Raw genomic sequence first — 22,069 nt, forward strand, 5'->3', positions numbered from 1 at the left:
GGGGGAAGGGCCACCATAATGTCCAGGGCCCAGGGCCTCTTTCGAATTCCCTTATTTCTCTGTGACTAGGTGTACGTAGACTTCTCCCATTCCAGCCTGACTTCTAGCCCCAGTTCAGGAAAGAGCCAATTGACAGGGAAATTTCTGTGCCAAGGTAGCTCATAGTCATTTTAAAGCCAACAACAATTTCTTAATTCTCCATTCCCCATGGAAAGAGCCTTTTGTGGTGTTCAAGGTGAAGCAGGTGGATAAAGACACTCCACGCTTTCCTCTTTTGGCACACTCAATGCTGTGTGGCTTTTCCTATACTTGGTCTTTGTCACTTTTGGTGGTAAACCTTGTAAGAAGGAAGAGGAAATGTCGCCTTCCTCACAGAATCTGTATTGATGTAACCACAAGATGCACTGGACTCCCCTAAATTAAAGAAGACATTTGCTGTATTTTATATGAACAAAAACCTAAAAAGCATGCCAATGAGTACACTCCCATACTAAAGAATCAACAAAGCTGCTCTCCGCCTGAGTTTAAAAACCAAGGAATGTGGAAATACACAGAAAATTTACCAAACATCTGAATCCTACTTAAAAATACAACTGCAGACCAGGTCTGTAATTGCAGCATGCCAATACAGGCAATACAGGAGGATTGCCATGAGAAAATACAGCAAAACCATCTCTTCTGAAATATGGTTACGTAAATGACATGAGACTCCTCCCACACTGTAATATAGCACTGTTTATGTCCATGGAATGGGAAAGATGAAGCTAAGCAAGAGACAACTTTAAAATTTGAAACTACACTATTTCATATTGAATACGGGAAGGAGGCATGAAATATTATGATTATGTATAACTGTACATGAGACAAAGAACAATAAAGTATTCTTCTGACAGCAATCTGAACAAGCTAAAGATGAAATTTTATCTAAGAAAGTATTGATATCTATAGCATAAAATTTATCATATTGTAAATAATGTGTAGATCTTGCTGAACATTGTAACAAAAAGTACTTAGTATTCCTCTCAGCTGTCAACAGAACGTTAAGTCACCACTTGTGACATATTTTTGAAGCTTCCAAATGATTAAGCCAGTATGGATATACAAAATGCCTATTAAAGGTGTTATTATAGCTGCTAAAAGTTTCTTATTAAAAATGTGGGTATTTAAAATTATAGGTTTTGGTATGTGATGCTTATATTAATTCATTTCTATACAGTGTTCAGCATTTCTTTAAGCTAAAAATAACTGAGAAGAGAATTCTCGGTTTGGGGTGATTTCTTTTATTTTAAAGATTTATTTTTTATTTAGGTGTGTATGTGGTGTGTGTGTGTGTGTGTGTGTGTGTGTTTGTGTGTGTGTATCTATATGCAGGTACGTTTTGAGGAAAGAAGAAGGCATCAGATCCCCTGGGGCTGTGGTGACTAATGTGGGTGCTGGTAACCAAACTCTGGGCAGAAAACACTGTTAATTGCTGAATCATCTTTCCAGTCCCTAGTTGGATTTTATAGGTTATCCTAACTCTATTTGCTTTTCATAGATAGATCATACTTTATTACATTATAAACTATACTTACACTTTTACTTCATACGTAACAGGAACCTGAGTGAAGGTTGCTGAACAGTCAACAATAGGGACCTCAAGTTTCACATTTTTATTGATTAATATTCCATCTGTAGCTTAATACAGGATTACTCATAAAAATTATAAAATATTTGGAAGAAGTTTATTCACAGTTTGATTGCTTTTATGAGAAGAGCCAGGGTTGGAAAAACAGCTGGAAACACTGGTGTGTGTGTGTGTGTGTGTGTGTGTGTGTATGTGTGTATATGTGTTAGTTATTGTCCTGAGGTTCTTCAATTAGGTTACACTGCTTGGCCCTCTTGCTCCAGGTATCTTATTGTCTGCTCCCTCACAACAGGGATGACAAGTGCACATCACTATGTTTCTCATCTTGATGTGGGTTCTGGGGATGCAACTCTAGCACTCACATCTGTGAGGTAAGACAAGTTACCTACTAAGGCCTCTTCTCAGCCCTGCCTTGATGCTCGTTTGACTATGATTTCCAATCACTCCATTGAGAGAAAGCTGAAGTCATTAGGGTTAGCTTTCAGCAGACAAAGGTGGCAATGCCAGAGCAGCTGAAGAGGAACAGACAAAGTCAAGCATCACAGCAAACTTGAAATGTACTGTCTCAAACTGCTACCATAAACAGCACAGCTGCTTGCAGCAGGATTCACTGACACAATATGATCCTATCAGCACCAGGCTGACGAGGAACAAACTGCAACCCCAACAACTTGGACAAGCCACCACATACAGGCAAGACAAGAGCAGAAAACCATCAATCATTAGGAAAAGAAAAGAAAACAACAAAACAAAAAAACCAGAATCCAGAGTTGCTGCAGCATAAATAAATACAACGGACAGTTGTGAATAAAATATTAATATCTAGAAAATGAAACAAAACCCAACTGTTTCCTGTGTTGAAGTAAATAAAACACTACATGAATAGATTTTGAGTCGTTCTGAAATGGAGTCTGCAGACCTCAAGGCAGCTGTTAATGTGCATTTCGGTACCTAAGAGAAAATACGCTCCTAATGAGTCTCAGTTGATGAAAATACAGGGAACCAAAACAGAGGGATGAGGCTCAGAAGAGTTCTGCGGAGCTGCCAGATTGAAGAGTACAATCGCTAAAGTGAAAAACTTACCAGATAAACTCAACAGAGAATCAGCAAACACAGTAGAAATCATCTAGTTAAAAGAATGGATCAGAGGGCTGGAGAGCCAGTTAAGAGCTCTGCGGTTAAGATCGGCACCAGCTGCTCTCCCAGGAGACCTGCATTTGAACCCCAGCACCCACATGGAAGCTCACAACTGTCTCTATCTTCAGTTCTAGGTGATCCAATGTCCTCTTATGACCTCAGTGACCTTGCATGCATGTGGCAAGTGCCCATGCACAGAATAAAATAAGTTTAAGAAAAGAATAAACAGGAAGAGAGATGTTACTATATTATTATATTCTCAAACACCTTTTGGGCAGTAGAAGATACTCATACATGAAAGAAGGGTCTATGAAGAACATGAGAGAGAAATAGAAAAGGTAATATGGAAGGAAGAATGACTGATAAGTTGTAGAAATTTGAGAATTTAGCAGGATGATAAAATAGGCCTAATCAGTTAAAATCAAACACATCTCCACCTTGATGACACAACAGTTAGGAAATATTTTTATTTAATATTGAAAAATAAAACATCAGCAATTAAAGTAGCAAAATATGCAAGACTTACACAATCAGACATAAAAATCCTTGTGAAAAATTGTGGATAACCTGAGTATGGGGAAATGTACCCTGTTCATGGAACCCAGATGTCCCTCAACAGAGGAATGGACCCAAAAAATGTGGTACATTCACACAATAGAGTACTACTCAGCTATTAAAAACAATGGCTTCATGAATTTCACAGGCAAATGGATGGAACTTGAAAATATCATCCTGAGTGAGGTAGCCCAGTCACTATTCTTTACCTCTTAAGGTTTTTTCCTTTTCTAGGGTACTGATCTCTAAAAGAGTATGTTTAAGTGAAAATTCTTATAAAAATTTTATATAGACCCTACTCCTAAATGGTGGTTTGAATGAGAATGGCCCCCCTAGTTCGTGAAATTGTTTGGGAAGGATTAAGAGGTGTGGCTTTGTTGGAGGAGGTATGTCAGTAGTGTGGTCTTGAGGTTTTAAAATACTCATACTATTCCCAGTGTGCTCTCTGTTTCCTGTGTTTCAGACTCAGATGTGAGCTCTCAGGAGCTATTCCTGCACCATGCCTCTTTGCTTGCAGCTATGTTCCATGTCATGATGGTGATGGGCTGACTCCTATTTGTCTGGAACCATAAGGCCCCAAATAATCCCTGACATCTGTAAGGTATCTTGCCATGGTGTTTTGTCTCAACAATAGGAAAGTAACAAACACTGGGGCTGATAAAAGTATCATTAAAAACCGAGTTTCCTAGAATGAGATTTATAGAAGCCTGAGGACCAGGAGCTAAATATCACTCATTCCCCAATAGAGAGAGTTTGAGGTCAGCCTGGGCCACATGAGATTCTATCTCAAAAAATCACATTGATATCAAACCAAGCCTGTTCAGACACACCAATTTTCTTGTCATCTTTCCAAGCAATACAACTCTTCACATAGCATCAACATTTTCTCATGGTCTATAGATTGTATCAAAATTGTTTAAACTGTATAGTGTGATGTTGGTGAAAAGAAAATCAGGGATAATTTTGGGTAAGTGACAGGGGTCCTGGACCCCATCCCACACATTCTAAGAAGTAACTGTAGATGCTTTTCTGTGTCAAAAAAAGTCAGTCCTTAATTCAGGATTTTACTCTGAGAGGAACAGCACAGTGCATCTCTGGGCTGTGGTCCAGCTTGGCCTATGGAGCAAGTGGAAGGATAGCTGACATGTCACCACTCCCTCTCTCCTAGGATTCCTGCCACTTAAGCTTGTGAACTGCACCTCTGAGCAGGATTGTCAGTGGTCACCTTTTGAGTATATCCCAGGAGATGAAGCTTTGGAAGTCTGATTAAAGGTTGTAGATGTAGTGTGAAGATGAGGGAGAGGAAGCAGGAACAGGGGTGGAACACAGTTTATTTTCTGTATTCCTGGTATATAAAATAACTGTCTTTGTATCTCTTTAGCACACAAGACAAAATCAAATTTTTCTTAGCTGATAATTTTTTTGAAGAAATTGTTAGTAATGAAACATTTCAGGAGTAGTTAGTTAAAAGACTTGTTCTCATCAACTGATCTTCATTTTAATCATTAAAACAATTTATATCCTCTATAATGGTCTTCTAAAGTAGGAATAGACTAGATAAAAATGAATTTCTTTAAAACAAATATCCCTTTATTCTTTCTCTGCTTATAAAACCTTAATGAAGGAGCCTTTCCTTCAGGGTTCTATTACCCATGGGAGCCAGAGGGGAGAGTATCGGCATCCTCATTACTCCAAGGTTGCACTTTAGGTTGTGACTGTCGGGCTACCGTGGTGATCATTGTTCATGAAGCCCAGAGAGCAGTCTTAGTCTCTTGTCAGAAGTTTCTTGAACTCCAGAGTCTCAGAGATCCACAGAGCCTGCAGGCTACAGATGTCTGAGCTATTTGTAAGTGCTTTTTAAAAAAATGAGCATTTTCTTCAAGGACTTCAGAGCAATGCATAAGGCAGGGTCTCCCCCAGATAAGGACGGGATGCTTGGTATCTCTAACTCCACCCTATTTAAAAGGGATTAAACTTGGTATTAAGGGAGAGCAAAATCTAAAGGAGCCGAAGACAATTAGAAATGATCCAGGAGAACTTTCTGTCTTTCTTGTATTTACCTAGAAATTAAGCACAGCTTCCATACTCCTCTTCACCAGGGAGAACAAAGGCTGGCCTCTCATAATAGCTTTGGGTCTGGAGGCAGAACAAGAGAAATCTATAATAACGAGCTTCACTAACAGCCTTGTCGTCCAGTTATTCACCTTCCCATAGTTGCTGATCTTAGAGATTCAACCTCTTTCCCTCTGTCTTGTAGCTCCTTACTCTAAAATCGGGCATTGTTGTTGATTATGTCATCTAATCTAGAATCCAGTGCCAATACCGGAAAACCACTCACTCCCATTTGCATATGGAAATGCGCATCAACAACATTCTCTTTCTCTTCTCTTAGCAGTCCATGTTTTGTACCAGAGCACATGGCAACTGTGAACCGTTGGTTTTGGTCTAGAGCAGTTACATTGTAGGCACCACAACATGGCTGTGTGTCAGCTTCCATGTCTTCTGTGCTCTAGTTGGCACAGCAGTGACTGGGTTTTCTGGCTTTCATGCATTTCAGTTCTCCTCTCTGAAGTTTACTTAGGAGGCATGCCCAGTGCTAAATCAGGATTGATCCAGGAACTCTGAAAATGAAGGAGACTGAAACCTACCTCAACAGTAACAGAAAGCACTTTTATCATTATGATGGGCCAGCAACTTTCCCACAGGAACGAAGGCAGATGGGGAAGCCGGAGTTTCATAGATGGGAGTTTGGTCCAGACAGGGAATGCTGTGGCTTTTCTGAGAATCTACAGTTGGATGACTACCTGAGGGTTTAGCTTCGGATGGGATTCTTTGTATCAGGGGGTGGGGGCAGACATTCATCTTTGGAGAGAGGATGTTTCTTTTGTTGAGGAAGTACACAGTCCTTCACCCAGTATTTGGTGGCTCTACTAGAGGTGAAATCTAGTGTGTTCCTTTGTTCCTATCCTAGTCTGCTCCTTGAGCAACTAAACATTTGTTCAAATAACTACTATCTTAACCAGCATACAGCAGCCAGGTCTGTCAGGGGCTAAGTGCACTGACTCCTCCCAGAGGCAAGTAGTTCTTATCTGGAAAATTCTCAGTTTTCCTAATTAAAGAATTGGCAACAGTTCCCTCACATTCCATATGGTAATACTTTACTCAGTGATGGCTGATGTGCTTTCCAGAGACACTCAGTTAATGTGTGATTAAAGATACATTCAGTTCACAGCTGTCAGGAGTAGCAAGTAGTAAGCACTCTTCAGTGAAAAGTATTGGTTTTTGAAAAGATGAGATGGAGGAGCCATATTCAGAACTGAGGGTTTATGGGAACCTCCTAGGGCACTGGACTCTTATACCTGAAGTTTATCTTCATGAAAGTGAAATAAGAGCCTGGGTTTGACTGTTAGGTAAGAGCAGAATGTGTCTTCTATCAACAAGGAACACATTCTGCATTCCTTGGATGCCCCTGCTAAAACCTTGCTTTGAATATTCATTGGCTCATACTCCTAGAGAAGGAGACAGACTGTATAAGTCATCCATAGGATTATTTGTCTTCAGACTGTCTGCCATTGATAGGTCATTTCTATCAGGAGGTGTCCTATGTAAGTGTTTTAGATGCATTTCAAGTTACCTCCAGTAATGGTGCCATTGATCATGGCAAAGCTATCTGTCTTGAGCTGAATGGCTTTATTGTGTATTGTGACAATTGATTTCCCTTTTGCAGAGTGCACAGACTGGGAAGATTTTAGAACACCGTATTAATGACCAAGCAGCTTCTAACTGATGAATAATGATCACAAGAACATGAATGTATAATCTCTGGGAAGTCTGGCCTATGTAATACATCCAGAATAAAAGTCTCTTTTCCAGCCCTGGTCTACCTGCTGCACAAACTGCTTTAGTGTTTGCAGGACAAGTTGTGAAGGCTTATTAAAAGGAAGGTTGTCAATAGATGTTACTCTTTAGTTTCTTGAGATGGAGTCTCAATTGAGTGGAGTCTAGGTTGCATTCAAAGTAAGTATTACTTTTTCAAGAAACCAAAATTTCAGGTAAAGTCATAGGACACAAGAGGTGAGAAAAAAGCAGTCTTGAGTCTTGGTCTCAATAGTAGGCCTATGACTTATTTACTCCTCGTAATAATTCTACAGAGGATTTGTGTCCATTTTACCAGATTCCATGCTCTAGTTTTAAACCCCTTTGCTTGGAACTAGACCACTGTGATGACTCATTTTACTCCAGAGCAAGAAATCTGATCTAACCTGACAGTTCTGAGGGTTGAACAAAGCACACCCAGAACTTGGCCCTCCACCAAAAATGGAATTGTGGTTGGTTTTAATGTCAAATGACTACAGATTAGAATCATTTGAGTAGTGTCCCGATTACCCTTACCCTCATTGATGTGGAAGGCACCTCAACTGTGGGGACCACTTTCTAGTAAGCACTACGGATAAAAAAGGTATGACAGAGGGAAAATCATTTTGCCTCTTGGTTACTTGGCCTTCTCTATTACCAAGTTAATTCACTGCTAATACTGATTTCTCTTGATGTCAGCATTTCCAAGCTTTCATTATGGACTAAGGAACCTTCTGGGTTTCCAGAGTGAGATTAGGACTGGTGAGAACCCCAGGCTTATGGACTAAGCAACTATGCAGTTGTCAGGACCCATATAGTGAGAGACAATCACTGTGAGGCTGTTTAATGGGAATACTCTGACTGCTGAGATACCCAGCCTCAAGGACACACACACACACACACACACACACACACACACACACCCTATTGGTTCTGTTGCTCAAGAGAACCCTGACAAATATATCTGTCCACCCTCAAGGCATGTGTGTCCAGGCCCCAGCACCCACACTACTCTAATGTGTAATGGTTATGGATAGTCATTTGAGATGCAGGTGGCCACCCTCTCTACCCAACAGAGAACAAAACCCCAAGATTAGGTCATAAAATCCCAGCACTTGCCCCAAGATCAGGCCACAGAATCCTTTCAATCATTGGCCAGCCTGGAAAGATCTGGTTCTTCCACCCCACCACCACACAAGAAACGATATAAAGCCTGCCTCCTGATTGGTTGTTTGCTGCTTCTCTCCTGAGTAGAGGCAGCCACCTTCTTATGTCTTTCTCAATCAATCTCTTGTGTGAGGTTTGTTATGTGGTGTGACTTTGTGGTATTCCTTGGCTCCTGACTGCCAGGATATCTGTCCCTTCACAGCTGCAACAATTTAATTCTTCTTGCCATTCTTCCTACTTCTAAGACCTTCCTTACTGTCTCTGCTGTTGTCTAAATCTGAGAGTACCATTCTTAAGTTTTGATCTCTCCCCCCTACAGTGACAGCACTGAATTGTAATGACCTCTAATGCATCTCTAAGATGCAACCTCTGCCCTATAACATTGACCATGTTAAAGTAAAGCCAGTGTCATTCTTCTCTGGATACAGCTATAGCCTCTAATCTGAGTCCCATAATCAGATTAGACTTCTAGAATTCAAATATAACTGCGCCACTTCCATCCCAAAACACTTTCCTCGCATCTCATTCCTCAGAATGTCTACCTCCCTCACAAGGCATGCACATCCATTTTCTACACCTAGGCCCTAGACTCGCACTTGCTTACTCTTGCATCATCTCAGACTCACAGGATGTTAGATCCCCAACACCTTGCATGTCTTCTCAGCCACTGTCTCCCACCAGCATTCTTCTTGTGTGAAGAGCCCTTCTTAGATTTTGCCTTACCTACATTCTGTCTCAGTTAGGGTTTCTATTACTGTGATAAAAGACATAGACAAAATTGAAGGAAAATGTTTGTTTTATATTACAACTCTCAGGACACTAAGGGAAGTCTAGGAGGGAACTCAGGGCAAGGCCTGGACTCAGGAATGGAAGCATAGAGAAATGCTGCCTACTGGCTTGCTCAGAGAAGACTACCGGCCTAGAGGAGGCAGCAACACTTCCCATCCTTCTGGTTGGACACTTCCATACCCATCATTAATCAGGAATGCCCTACAGACTTGCCTATAGGCAATCTGGGTAGAGTAAATTTCTCAGTTGAGGTTTGTCCATATAACCCTAACATGTATCAAGTTAACCAAAACTCAACCAGGACACTAATTATCTGAAGTCTATTGTTTTATTTTCTGAGGCACAGAGAAGAGTAGTAAGGTAAATTTTGCTGAATGAATTTATAGAGGATTTAAAAATTCATCCTTGAATTTAACTATCATAGAACATCTACCTATGTATCCACAGTTACAGATACAAAAAAGTTACAGAAAGATGAGGCTATTTGAACGTCATACTCTGGAGACTTTTTGGTATATATGGCAATCTATCAATTGATTTTGATGTTAGTGATTGTAAATCACCAGAAACTATTTATGTTTGAAGTTATTTGTTACAAAGGCAGAGAAATATAACATAATGTAGAAAATATGCTATCTAGGCTATTTTCAAGTTTAAATGTTCAATACTGAAAAAAAAAAAGAACTATCCTTTCCTCTAAATTAAGTGAATGGGAGTTTAGAAGGGTTAAAATAAAACCAGAATGTATCTGCACAACCTTTTGTAGAACAACATGGTAATATATCAGATCATAAAAGTGTTCCAAGCCTATGGTTTTATCAGCTCACTCCTGAGAATCTTCTCTAATAATTCAAAAGCAAATCAAGGGTACAAATACAGGGAAGTTACTGTGCAATGGGAGTTTTTTCCTGTCCTCCTCCCCTTTCATCATAATTCAAGAAGAACCACAAGCACACATTATTTACAAGGCAGACTCCTCTCTAGACCATGAGCTCATTATGGGCAAGATGCCACAACTTGATCCACGTCTGAACTTACAGAGAAATAAATGGTAAGGAACTCAGTTTTATAAATAATGATCAAAATGCACACACATGCGTGCACACACACAGAAACACACACACACACACACACACACACACACACACACACACACACACACACCATGTACAAACACATCTCTCCAAAAGGAAAACTAAATGCTGAAGAAAGCACATTTATCATAGTGTCTCCTACACTCACAATAAATACAGCATGTCTGAGACTGTTGGTGCTGAGGACAGTCAGCTACATAAGAGATGGCCACCTCTAGAAGCAGGGCGTGGAAAGTTTCTCCAGTGAGGACTTGGGAACATGCCTTTAGGGTTACAAAGAGGCAAAGATGATATGATGGAGGGACACCTGAGCTAGTTCTCACCAAGGTCAAAAGGGCACAGAGTAAAACGGAAGTATAGAAGTAGCTTGGCAGACTAGAGTGTTTTGTTTGTTTTTGTGGGTTTTTGTTGTTGTTTGTTTGTAACTTTAGTAGCACAGATTTAAAAATACAGACAAGAAGTGTATTTAAACTCAGAAAAATAGCATTAGAAGCATTCCTGTACAAGCAAAATTGACGTAAATGTGGACATGCATGGGAGAAGGAAGTTAGCCCTTTGGAGTTGAGTTTCTGGCTTGGGGAATGCTAAGAAGTTGACTGACATTTTAAGTATTTAAATTTTATTTATGTATTCATTATTAGGAGATCGAATGACTAGAGCATTTTCTAGGTCTGTATACCAAGAAAAGCAGAATTATGTTTCTGTTCGTAGCTAAGGATTATTATGTTTCTTTTTATTCTAGCTCTACGACATCTATAAAACATTGTCTAATAAGTAACTGCACAGAATGAGAGAAAAACATTTCTGTTTTAAGGCTTTCCTGCTTAATTTACCATTCAGATGTCATTTTCTCTTTGACCTGATATTTTCAAAATAAAAAATTACATTATGTGTTCTTATAAACCCTCAAATCTCAAGGAAAACATGAAATATGACTAAGAGTTACAAGTGCATTTAATTCTCAGAATGATCTCATTCCATGTTGAAAGCCTTAGAAGTTTACTGGGCTCTTCTCTCATTAAATCTGACAAGGAAGAAATACCCAACTAGAGCGGAAAAATGTGAGTACAGGCCAGCAGTGCTTCACACAGTTTAGGATTTAGCCCAGCACTGACAGAAATACCTGGGAGGGAAGGCTAGTCCATCTCTGGCTCCAGCCTGGATGTTGTGAGTTACAAACACTAGATCAGGGGTCCAGCAGTCAGACTTCAAGGTGAACTTCTGCAGATGCTGCCTTGTCAGCCAATGAGATGAGGGAACAGATGGTCAATGCACAGAAATACATTGCTTGCAAAAGACCAGGGTCTCTTCCTGACTTTGACTCTTCCTGTCTTTTCATAGCTGTGCTTGGATGAGTAGCCTAGATTGGCATGGAAAAGTACAGGCCCTGAAGGAAAACACAGGGTATCTGTCGTATAAGAGAAGAGGTATCAGAGCTGAGCAGCAGTCAGTCAGGGGGAAGGACTGCCACAGTCTGAATTTGAACTCTGGAGTGTAAGGAAGGAATACGTTTGATTATTGACTTCTGCTGCATGTCTGCACTTGCTAGTCATTACAGCTTCCTTTTTCAGTGTCAAAATAAAATAAGCATAAGTTGTTATATAACAAATAACCTGAGGCCTAGTGGGATGGAAATCTCTCAACTTCTGCTTCTTATTGTTGCTCTGGTTCACTAATTTGTTCTTTGATCAAATAAACTCTGTGAAAGTGAATCTCTTGTTTTAAAACTATTTAAAAGCACATATTCAAGAAGGTCATAAGGATAACAGGCTTAAACAGGAAGAGTTTGTATGTAATTATCAAGGGCATCAGATCTATTATAGAATAGGTGATCTCTGAGGGAAAATGAAAAACAGGAACCAAAAGAAGCCTTGGGCTGTGAGTCAAGGAAACTGTCCAAACTTTATTGTGGTGATCTAAATGAGAAATGTCCCCCATAGGCTCATGCAGTATTTGGTCCTCAATTGGTAGTGCTGTTTGGGGCGATTATAGAACTTTAGGAGATGGATTCTTGCCAGAGAAAGTATGCCACTAAAGGCAAGCCTTGAGTGTTTGTGGTCTCACCCTACTTCCAGTTCATGCTCTTGGCTTCCTTCAGCTTCCATGACTCCCCCACCATGGTAGACATTCCCTCTGGGACCATCAGCCAAATAAACTCTTCCTTCTGAAAGTTACCTTTGGTCATGGTGTCTATTGCAGCAGTAGGCTGTAACTCATACACTTCCCTTGTCTTCTTTTTAAGAGACTGCCAGCATTTTTAGCAGCACTGTTCAGGTATACCCCACATGGCATAGAACTTAACCCGCAGTAACATTGTAACTTAACAATTTTGGTAAGTATATTTACCTTCTAACAATGTTTAAAAAAAATCAAATACGTGAGCTTTTAAAACTGGCTACTAAGTGGTAGTGCATAGCTTTAGTTCTAGGAATGAATAAGATATGTAGTAGGTTTTGCTTTAGGTTTGAAAGAAAACATTAACTGGCTTCCATGGTGGATGCTGTTTGGCATCCTACCAGCCATGCTGAGGGTTTCAACTTCTCATTATTTCCAACATTGGTTGGTCTGCCTTCTAATGATAACTGTTTTATGGATTTCATTATTTTCCCTTCTGCCTTTATTTCCCTAAAGGCTAATGAGAACATCTAATGCAGTTATTTGCATCTGTTCATCCTCTGTAAAGTATACATTTAAGTCCTTGACACAATTTTATTATGCTTTCCTTTAAATTGGGTGAGTTTCTTATGAGTATAGATATAAGAATCTTATCAAGTATATCATTTAAAACTATTTTCTCGCAATCTGTGGTTTGTACTTTAATTATTCTTAGTTGTATGTTTTGAATTGCAAAAGATTTAAATTTTCATGATGTTCAATGTTTGCTTACCTCTTAAGGATTGTGATTTTTATATCAAATCTAAGAATTCTCCCTAACCTAAAGTACTCTCCACCTACCCAAGGGATAAGAGTTTTAACTCCTTTAGGTAAGTTTGTGGTACACATTTGTTGGTGTTTGTAGATGATGTGATTTAAGGGTCTAAGTTTTTATCTCTTTCTTCTTTTTAATCATGTGATTATGTAACTGTCCTTGCAGGATTTGCTGGAAAGGCTATTTTCTACCCCATTAAAGTGTCTCATTATCCTGCTTAAAAATAAAATTGCAAGAATTTATATCTTCTTTTTTGTTTTTCCAAATATAGATTTCATATATTATTCTTATATTTGTGGCATTTAAATTCAACATATTATTTGTTCTGTATTTAATATATTTAATATGTTATAAGATTCAATGTATTCATAATATGCATTAGATATAACATGTTAATTCATGTCTGCATGGATGGAGATATATCTATATCTATATCTATATCTATATCTATATCTATATCTATATCTATATCTATATCTATCTATCTATCTATCTATCTATATCACATAAGCATACACAATCTTTTTGCCAGGCATGGTGTCTCATGGTAATGTCTATGATTGTAGTACTAAGGCATCTAAGGCAACAAGATATCCACAAAATTGAGGCTATTTTATAGTCACTTTGAGGCCAGTCTGAGCTACACTGTGAGATACTGTTTCAAAGCAATGAAACAAATATCATTCCACCAATATTTCCTTCAATATCCTTACAATTCTTCAGCTCTGAAGGTGAGAAGTCAGTGTCATTTTCCCAACTTTGTTAGTTTTGACAATGGTTAATTTTAGGGTCAGCCTGTCAATACCTATTTGTGTAACTAGGTATGCTGGGTTGTATAAGGATGGTATTGAATTTATTATCCAGTTTAGGAAGAATTATCATCTTAACAATATCAAAAGGTTTTCTAATATATGAAATACCTCTTTAATTATTTATCTTTAAATTTTTCAGTATTTTTTTTTTACTTTTTAGTGCACATATCTTACAATTAAAAAAACTATTTATATTCCTAGTCAATTTGTCTGATACTAAATAAACAAAATTATTTTCTTTGATTTTCTTTGAGGCAAAGACATTCTGTGTTGTCCTGGCTGATTTCAATCCACAACCTTCTTGCCTTGCTCTTCACCGTGTGGTAGCATTACAGCATCACTGAAAGTGTATTAAGGGAAAGGTGTCACCTCCTAGCAAAAACAAAGTTGTCACCTCCTAGCAAAAAGAATGGAATCTGCCTCTGAATGGAGATATTCCATAGTCTTTCCCTTATGTGTTAATCTAGTTTGACTATCCAGTCACCTAAGCAAGGAATCCATGCTAAGGAACATGGACCCACCTAAAGAGATAGGAGGATTAAATACTTTTTTTTTTCTTTTTTTTTTTAATTTTTTTATTGGATGTTTTATTTACATTTCATATGTTGTCCCCTTACCCCATCCCCCACCCACCCAGAAACCCCCAATCCCCTCACACCTCCTCCTTCTTCTTTGTGGATGTAACCTCTATCTACCCCCCCACTCCCACCTCCCCACCCTCAAAACTCCCACCCCCTGGGGCGTCCAGCCTTCATGAGGTCAAGGATCTCATCTTCCATCTGTGCCCAGCAGGGCCCTCCACTCTTATATATTCAGCTAAGGCCCTGGATCCCTCCATAAGTGCTCCCAGGCTGGTGGTTTAGACCCTGGGAGCTGTGGTTGGTTGGTATTGTTGCTCTCCTCATGGGGCCACAAATCCTTTCAGCTCCTTCAGTCTTCACTCTAACTCCTCCATTGAGAACCCCATGATCACTTCAATGGCTAGTTGTGAGCATCTGCCTCTGAATATGTCAGACTCTTGAAGACCTCTGAGGAGACATCCATATCAGGCTCTTATCAGCATGCACTTCCTGACTTCCACATCAGCATCTACCTTTGGTGACTGCACATGGGATGGATACTCAGGTGGAAAGGTCTTCAGACGGCCCCTCCTTCAGTTTTTGTCCCTCGCTTTGTCTCCATATTTGCTCCCTTGAGTATTTTGTTGCTCCTTCTAAGAAGGACCGAATCACCCCCACTTGGTCTTCATTCTTTATGGACTTCATGTGGCCTGTGAGTTGCATCTTGGGCATTTTAAGGTTCTGGGCTAATATCCAATAATCAGTGAGTGAATACCATGTGTGTTCTTTTGTGATTGGCTTACCTCACTCAGTATGATAATTTCTAGTTCCATCCATTTACCTAGGAACCTCTCAAATTCATTGTTTTTAATAGCTGAGTAATACTCCATTGTGTAAATATACCACATTTTTTTAATCCATTCCTCAGTTGAAGGACATCTGGGTTCTTTCCAGCTCCTGGCTATTATAAATAAGGCTGCTATGAACATAGTTGAGCATATGTCCTTATTATATGTTCGAGCACCTTCTGGGTATATGCCTAGGAGTGGTATAGCTGGATCCTCGGGTAATGCTATGTCCAATTTTCTGAGGAACCGCCACACTGATAAGGAAATAATTTCCTTTCCAAAGTTCCTACCTCCTCTCGTGCAGCCACACATGCATTTTCATGAATTACTCAGAAAAATGTAATTGTTCCTTCTCCATCTTTTAGCTTTCTTAAGCATGCTTTTCCTAACAATTGTGCTTTATTGTCTCTAGAGTTCTCCTCCCAACCATGTGGCTGCTTCATTTTTAATAATTAATTATTTTATTTATTTACATTACAAATGTCCCCAGTTCTGCCTCCCAGAATTCTTCCCCATATCCCTTTAGTTTGCCCCATCCCTGCATCCCCCTTTCCTGGGGCATCAAGTCTCTACAGGATGAGGCTCATTCTCTCCTATTGAGGCCAGACAAGGCAGTCCTCTGCTACATATGTGCTAGAGGCCTTGAACCAGCCCACATGTGCTTTGTGCTTGGTGACTTAGTCTCTGGGAGCTCCCAGGGGTCTGGATTAGTTGACACTGTTGGTCTTCTTGCCTAAGAAAAATGCAGGGACAAAAATGGAGTAGAAACTACAGGAAAGGCTATCCAGTGACCAGTCCAACTTGGGATCTATCCTATGGGTAGTCACTAAACCCTGAAATTATTACTGATGCTATATTGTGCTTGCACGCAGGAGCCTAGTATGGCTGTCCTCTGAGAAACTCTACCAGCACCTGACTGAGACAGATGAAGGTACTTACAGCAAACCATTGGAGTGAGTGTGGGGAACCCTTATGGATGAGTTACATGAAGGATTGAAGGAATTAAAGAGGAAGAAGACACTATAGGAAGACCAACAGTGGCTGCTTCTTTATGTGGCTGCCTTTCTTGGTGGCAAAAGTCCAGCAATGTGGATTTTCTCCTGTTTTACAGGCAGCTGCTTGGACTTACACCTTGCCTGCCCTTGGGTTTTTAAACTCTAATAAAACTGCAGTCCATGTGTCATACGAGTTTTTATCTCCATTTATTAATAAAATCAAGAGCCCCCAAAGAGGTCTCCATTTCTCTAGCATTGTTTGATGATTTTGAAGGCATTTAGCCAAATTTTTGATAACACACAGTATATAGACCCATTATATACTATATAAATTGATTTACTTACTTGGGATCCCTTTTTATTAGCCATTATAAGTTTTTACAAGTTTCCTGAAAAATTTCATACTCAGATTTATAATCTCTCTCTCTCCATCCTTCCCTCCCCCTCTCTCTTTTCCTCTCTCCCTCTTTCCCTCCATCCCTCCCACTCTCAATATTACATTGATACTACATTGATGAATACAAGAGACAAATGGATATGCTTGTTTGCTCTATGATTCAGATGCATTGTGGGAACAATCACTCAAGTCATTAGCTGTGAAATATTCACTTACCATTTATCAACTTGCAAATGCTCCTCTTGTAAGAAATTTATTAAATGCATTAGCTATGATTGAATGTTGGATTTCATCAAATAACGTTTCTGCATCATTTGAGACGTGTGATTTTTGTTTCCTTTACCTTGCTAATGCAGTAATTCATTCATTGATTTTTCAGATGTTAAGCCAACATTGCATCTCTGGGCTACACCCACTTGTTACAGTGCTGCTTCATTTTCATTGTATGGGCTTCAGATTACCAGTGCGTTCTTAAAGATTTCTCCATCATGTTAATAAAGAATTTTTCTACAGTTTTCTTTTCTGTATGGTACACTGCTGTAACATTGTCAGCATCAGAATCAATGGAAAACTAAATTGGGACGTTTCTTTATGTCACTTTCTTCTGACTCAATTTGTGAAGAAGCATATTATTATTATTATTATTATTATTATACTTATTTCAGAGAATTCACTAGGAAAAAGCACTCAGCCTGGCTGTTATTTGTAAAAACAAATGTTTTGCATATTACAATGAAGAAGTTTGCCTTTATCTTAGGCTTGAAAGCCATCTTATAGCAAATACAAACCAGACTCATTCCTGCTCATAATGAAATCTGTTTCTCAAGGATTGGCCTAGGTCTCACCTGTAACCTTAACTAACATGGTTCTGAACTGCCTATTCCAGGAAACAGCAACCACATGTTTGTTTCAAAACATTGTTATGGCCATCTTGCAACTCTACTTTTGTTTTAAAAGGTTATTATAACCATCTGTTGTAATGGCTACATTGTTATGACTAGCTTGTTATGTTCTGATTAGTTGAGCCATGATGATTTATTTGGGTCAGAAGTCTTTCTCCCCATATCTTTGGGATTAAAATTAATTTGAAAGTTTGCATTTCTGAGGTATTTGTCCATTTCTTTCAACTATTCTAACATACTGTTGCAAAGCTTTCTCTAGTATTGGCTTGTGGTTATGGTTCATCTTGGAGGATTGTTAGTGGTATCCTTACATCATACTTCAAGTCTAGTGGAAGCTGTGTTAATTTTCTCGTTTCAAATAACTTTCATAGAATTTTCAGCTTGGTTCCAATAACTCTCTCCTATCCTTTTGTACCTTCTATTTAATTGAGCTCTGCTTACATTATTTTGGATTCTGTCTTCTGCATGCTCTTGTATGGTCTGTTGTTTTGACATTAGTTTCTTGCAAGCAGAAGTTTACAGCTTATGTTATTGACTTGAAAATAAAGCACTATCATAGCTTACAGCTCCTCCATCAACTACAACAGAGGCTTTTCATTTTGTATCAGTTGCAGGTATGTACAAAAATCTCTGTGATTTTTTGTTTTCACTCACAGGAGATTAAAAATATGTACTCTGATTCCTTAAATTGTCTTGTCTGCTACTATTCATTCTAAGTTGATTCTGTTAAATTCTGTTGTGCTCAAAAAAATACAACTCATATGGTTATGTCTGTCAAGCTTATTGGCAATTTTTCTATGACTTAGCCATTGGTCTCTCTTACAGAATACCCACCTTCAGTTGGCCAAATGAGCACCTCCAGATGGGCTATCTATTCATACCTCTAGCAGCTAGTGTACGTCTCCTATATACTTGCTAATTTTCTGTCTAGATTGCCTATTAACTAGTTACTGAAACTTGTAAATATATTTCTTTAATTTTTCCTTTGAATTTTTAAAGTTTATCTCATATATCTTGAGCTTTGCTCCTAAAAGCATATATACATTTTGTTGTCTTTGTTTCTTGTGGTTTGTCCTTATTTCTCCTTTAAGTTTTTTTTAAAAGTTATAAGCTTTTGCATTTCATGCTTATTTTCTTTGTTGATTCTCATGGCAATCTAGAAACTTTAAGATCCATCTTAACAATGGACTTCACATTGGTGTTAGTTCATTTTCTACTTTTAGTGCAAAAGTCAATATGAAGCCCCACAGTTTGGCTCCAAATGCCTATGCTAACTATATAGAAGTTTAGTGAGTCGGTGTCCCTGTTACTCTACTGGTGTTCTTGCTGGCTACAGAAGGTAGCCCCGTATCCCCACTACTGTGAGTCTCCCCCTTTGATTCTTAGGAGCCTCCCTTATCCCAGGTCTCTGACACTTCCTAGAGATGCCCCCTTCCCAGGCTAGCTGCAGATGTCCATTCATTCTCATGGCCATCTGCCCATCCCCTTTGTCTCTCTCCACACCTGATCCTGAAGCCCCTCATTGCCCTTCCCATTTGCTCTCTCATCCCCCCTCCATTTGCCTCCTATGATTATTGGATTCCCTCTTCTGTGTGAGATCCTTTGTTTGGGCCTCCCTTTTGTTTAAGTTCTTTGGTTCTGTAGTATATAGTATGGTTATCCTGTATTTTATGGCTAATATCCACTTATAAGTGAGTACATGTCATGCATGTCCTTTTGGGTCTGGGTTACCTCACTCAGCATTATATTCTCAAGTTCCATCCATTTTCCTGCGAAATTTATGATATCTTGGTTTTTAATAGCTGAATAGTATTCCATTGTGTAGCTGTACCAAATTTTCTTTATCCGTTCTTAAGTTGAGGGATATCTAGGTTGTTTACAGTAATTGTTTATTACAAATAAAGCTTCTATGAACATGGCTAAGCAAGTGTCCCTGTGGTATAGTGGGGTATCTTTTGGGTATATGCCTAGGAGTGGTATAGCTGTGTCTTGAAGTAAAAATATTCCAAGTTTTCTGAGAAACCCCCAAATTGATTTCCAAAATGGTTACACAAGTTTGCACTTCCTCCAGCAATGGAGGAGTGTTCCCCTTGCTCTGCATCCTTGCCAGAATGTGCTATCACTTACATTTTTGCTCTTAACCATTCTGACCAGTGTAAGATAGAATCTCAGGTTTTTGGTTTTGTTTTGTTGTTGTTTTAAATTTGGATTTTCCTGGTGACTAAGGACTTTGAACATTTCTTTAAATGTTTCTCAGCCATTCAAGATTCTTTTGTTGAGACTTCTTTGTTTAGCTCTGTACTAGACACTAACCAACCCACAAAACTTTCAACCCCAAATGTATCCTGCCTGTAAGAATTGCAGTGACAGGAGATGGCACCTAGCCTGAGGCAACTGCCAAGCCATAATCAGCCAACTAGAGACCCATCCCATGGGCAAGCACCAATCCTTGACACTACTGATACTGTGTTTTGCTTGCAGTCAGAAGCCTAGTGTGGATAACCTCTGAGAGGCTCCACCCAGCAGCTGACTCAGACAGATGTAGACACCCACAGCCAAACAGTGGATGGAGCTTCAGGACTCTTATGGAAGAATTGAAGGAATAACTGAGGGCCCCGAAGGGGATAGGAACTCCACAGGAAGACAAACAAAGTCAATTAACCTGGACCCTTGGGACTTTCCGAGACTGAACCACTAAACAAAGAGCATACATGGGCTGGACCTAGAGGCCCTGCACATATGTAGCAGATGTGCAGCTCTGTCTTCATGTGGGTCCTGAACAACTGGAGTGGGGGCTCTCTGTAAAGCTGTTGCATGTTTATAGTATCTGTTCCCTTAGCTCAGTATATTGTCTGGCCTAAATGGGAGAAGAAGCACCTAGTCCTACAAAGACTTGATGTACCAGAGTGGGGGATACCCAGGAGGAGGGGCTCCATTCTGTCAGAGGAGAAGGGGAGGGAGAGGGACTGTGGAAAAGGGGACTGGGAGTGGGAACAAGAATTGAGATGTAAAGTGAATAAATTAAAGAAATGTTCAGTGAGTTGTAGAGATTTTGAGTCTGGCATCTTGATGTGCTTTTTTAATTATTATTATTGAATTGCAAGCTTTTACTTAGTAAAAGTTCATAAAATTAAAAAAATGAAAATATTGACATGTTTACTTAACTTTAAGGTGAGGGATCTTTTCCTTTGATTTTTTTCCCCCTTCTTACATGTGAAGTGAAGACAGGCACCGCAATGGGACTGTGGTGGGAAGAAATGGTGAAAGTGTCTGCTATGTAAACCACACTGAGAATAGGCACCTCTCTGGTCCAGAGGCTTGGGACTCCGTTTCTGCCTACCTCTGGTCTTTAAATGCATTACATGCATAGATACTTGTCAGATAAATGTATTGCATATATTTTCTCATGATACATAAGGGGGGGACTACATTTAACTTGTTAATAATATTATTTGATAAACATACATTCTTTTACTAAACCTCATCTTATCAGACTTTTCCGTATGGCTGGTCCTTTTGGTGAATCAATGAGTTAATTTTCACCTGTTGAACATCATGAAGACACTTTTCTGTGTTTCACTCCAAAATAATTAGTTTCAATTTCCATATTTACACTTGAAGTATATTGGGAATTCAGAGTTTTTTCTCCTCTTCTTTTATATGTAATATGAGAAAAAAAAACCCAAGATTTTCTTTTTAATTCATCTACTAATCAATTAGCCAAGCATAATTTATTGGATTGATTTTCCCTTTGCTCAACGTGCATCAGGATTGGCTGAGTCATGTAGCACATGGCCTTTGCTCACCCTTTTCTGTTTTATATGTCATTGTTTATGGCTATGTAATAATATGCTAATGACTACGACTTTGAATATGTTCTCTTACCTCATCTGTGCAGTCCCAGTTGTTCTGGCATGGTTCTGACTTTTATATTCCTGTTTGGTTGTTTGAAACAATACAAAGATTTTTTTTTTCCAAATTAACAATAAAATGTAATTTTTAAGTGGAAATCTATTGGGGATCAATAGATTCCTTTGAAGCAGTTCAATGTCTTTATTGAGTCCACCTGTCTATAATATGGCGAATTCCTCCAGCAGATCCTCTTGGCATTCTTTTGGTAAACTTTATTATTCTAGGCACGGAGATACAACACAGTTTAGTAGGATGTACTTCTATTCCTTTTATAGTCGTGATGTTATTTGATACTGTTGCCTATGTTATTCATTTCTATGTGTTTACTGTGAGTATATGGGAAAACATTTCCTGTTGATGGTATTCAAGATTTACCCTAGAGCCTTAGACATTCTAATCAAGCATCCTAACACTGACCTGTCTCTCTTGCCCTTGCTCTGCTTTCTCTCTCTCTCTCTCTCTCTCTCTCTCTCTCTCTCTCTCTCTCTCT

General features: G+C 39.1%; 1 protein-coding gene across 1 annotated transcript in view; it reads right to left on the reverse strand.

Moving 5' to 3' along the window:
* Vwc2 (von Willebrand factor C domain containing 2) overlaps positions 1–22,069 on the reverse strand; it is a 130,964-nt gene that overhangs the window by 74,924 nt on the left and 33,971 nt on the right. The gene's annotated exons all lie outside the window — the stretch shown is intronic.

Source organism: Grammomys surdaster, unplaced genomic scaffold (genome assembly GCF_004785775.1).
Source record: "Grammomys surdaster isolate TR1022 unplaced genomic scaffold, NIH_TR_1.0 67, whole genome shotgun sequence".
Classification (NCBI taxonomy): Eukaryota; Metazoa; Chordata; class Mammalia; order Rodentia; family Muridae; genus Grammomys; species Grammomys surdaster.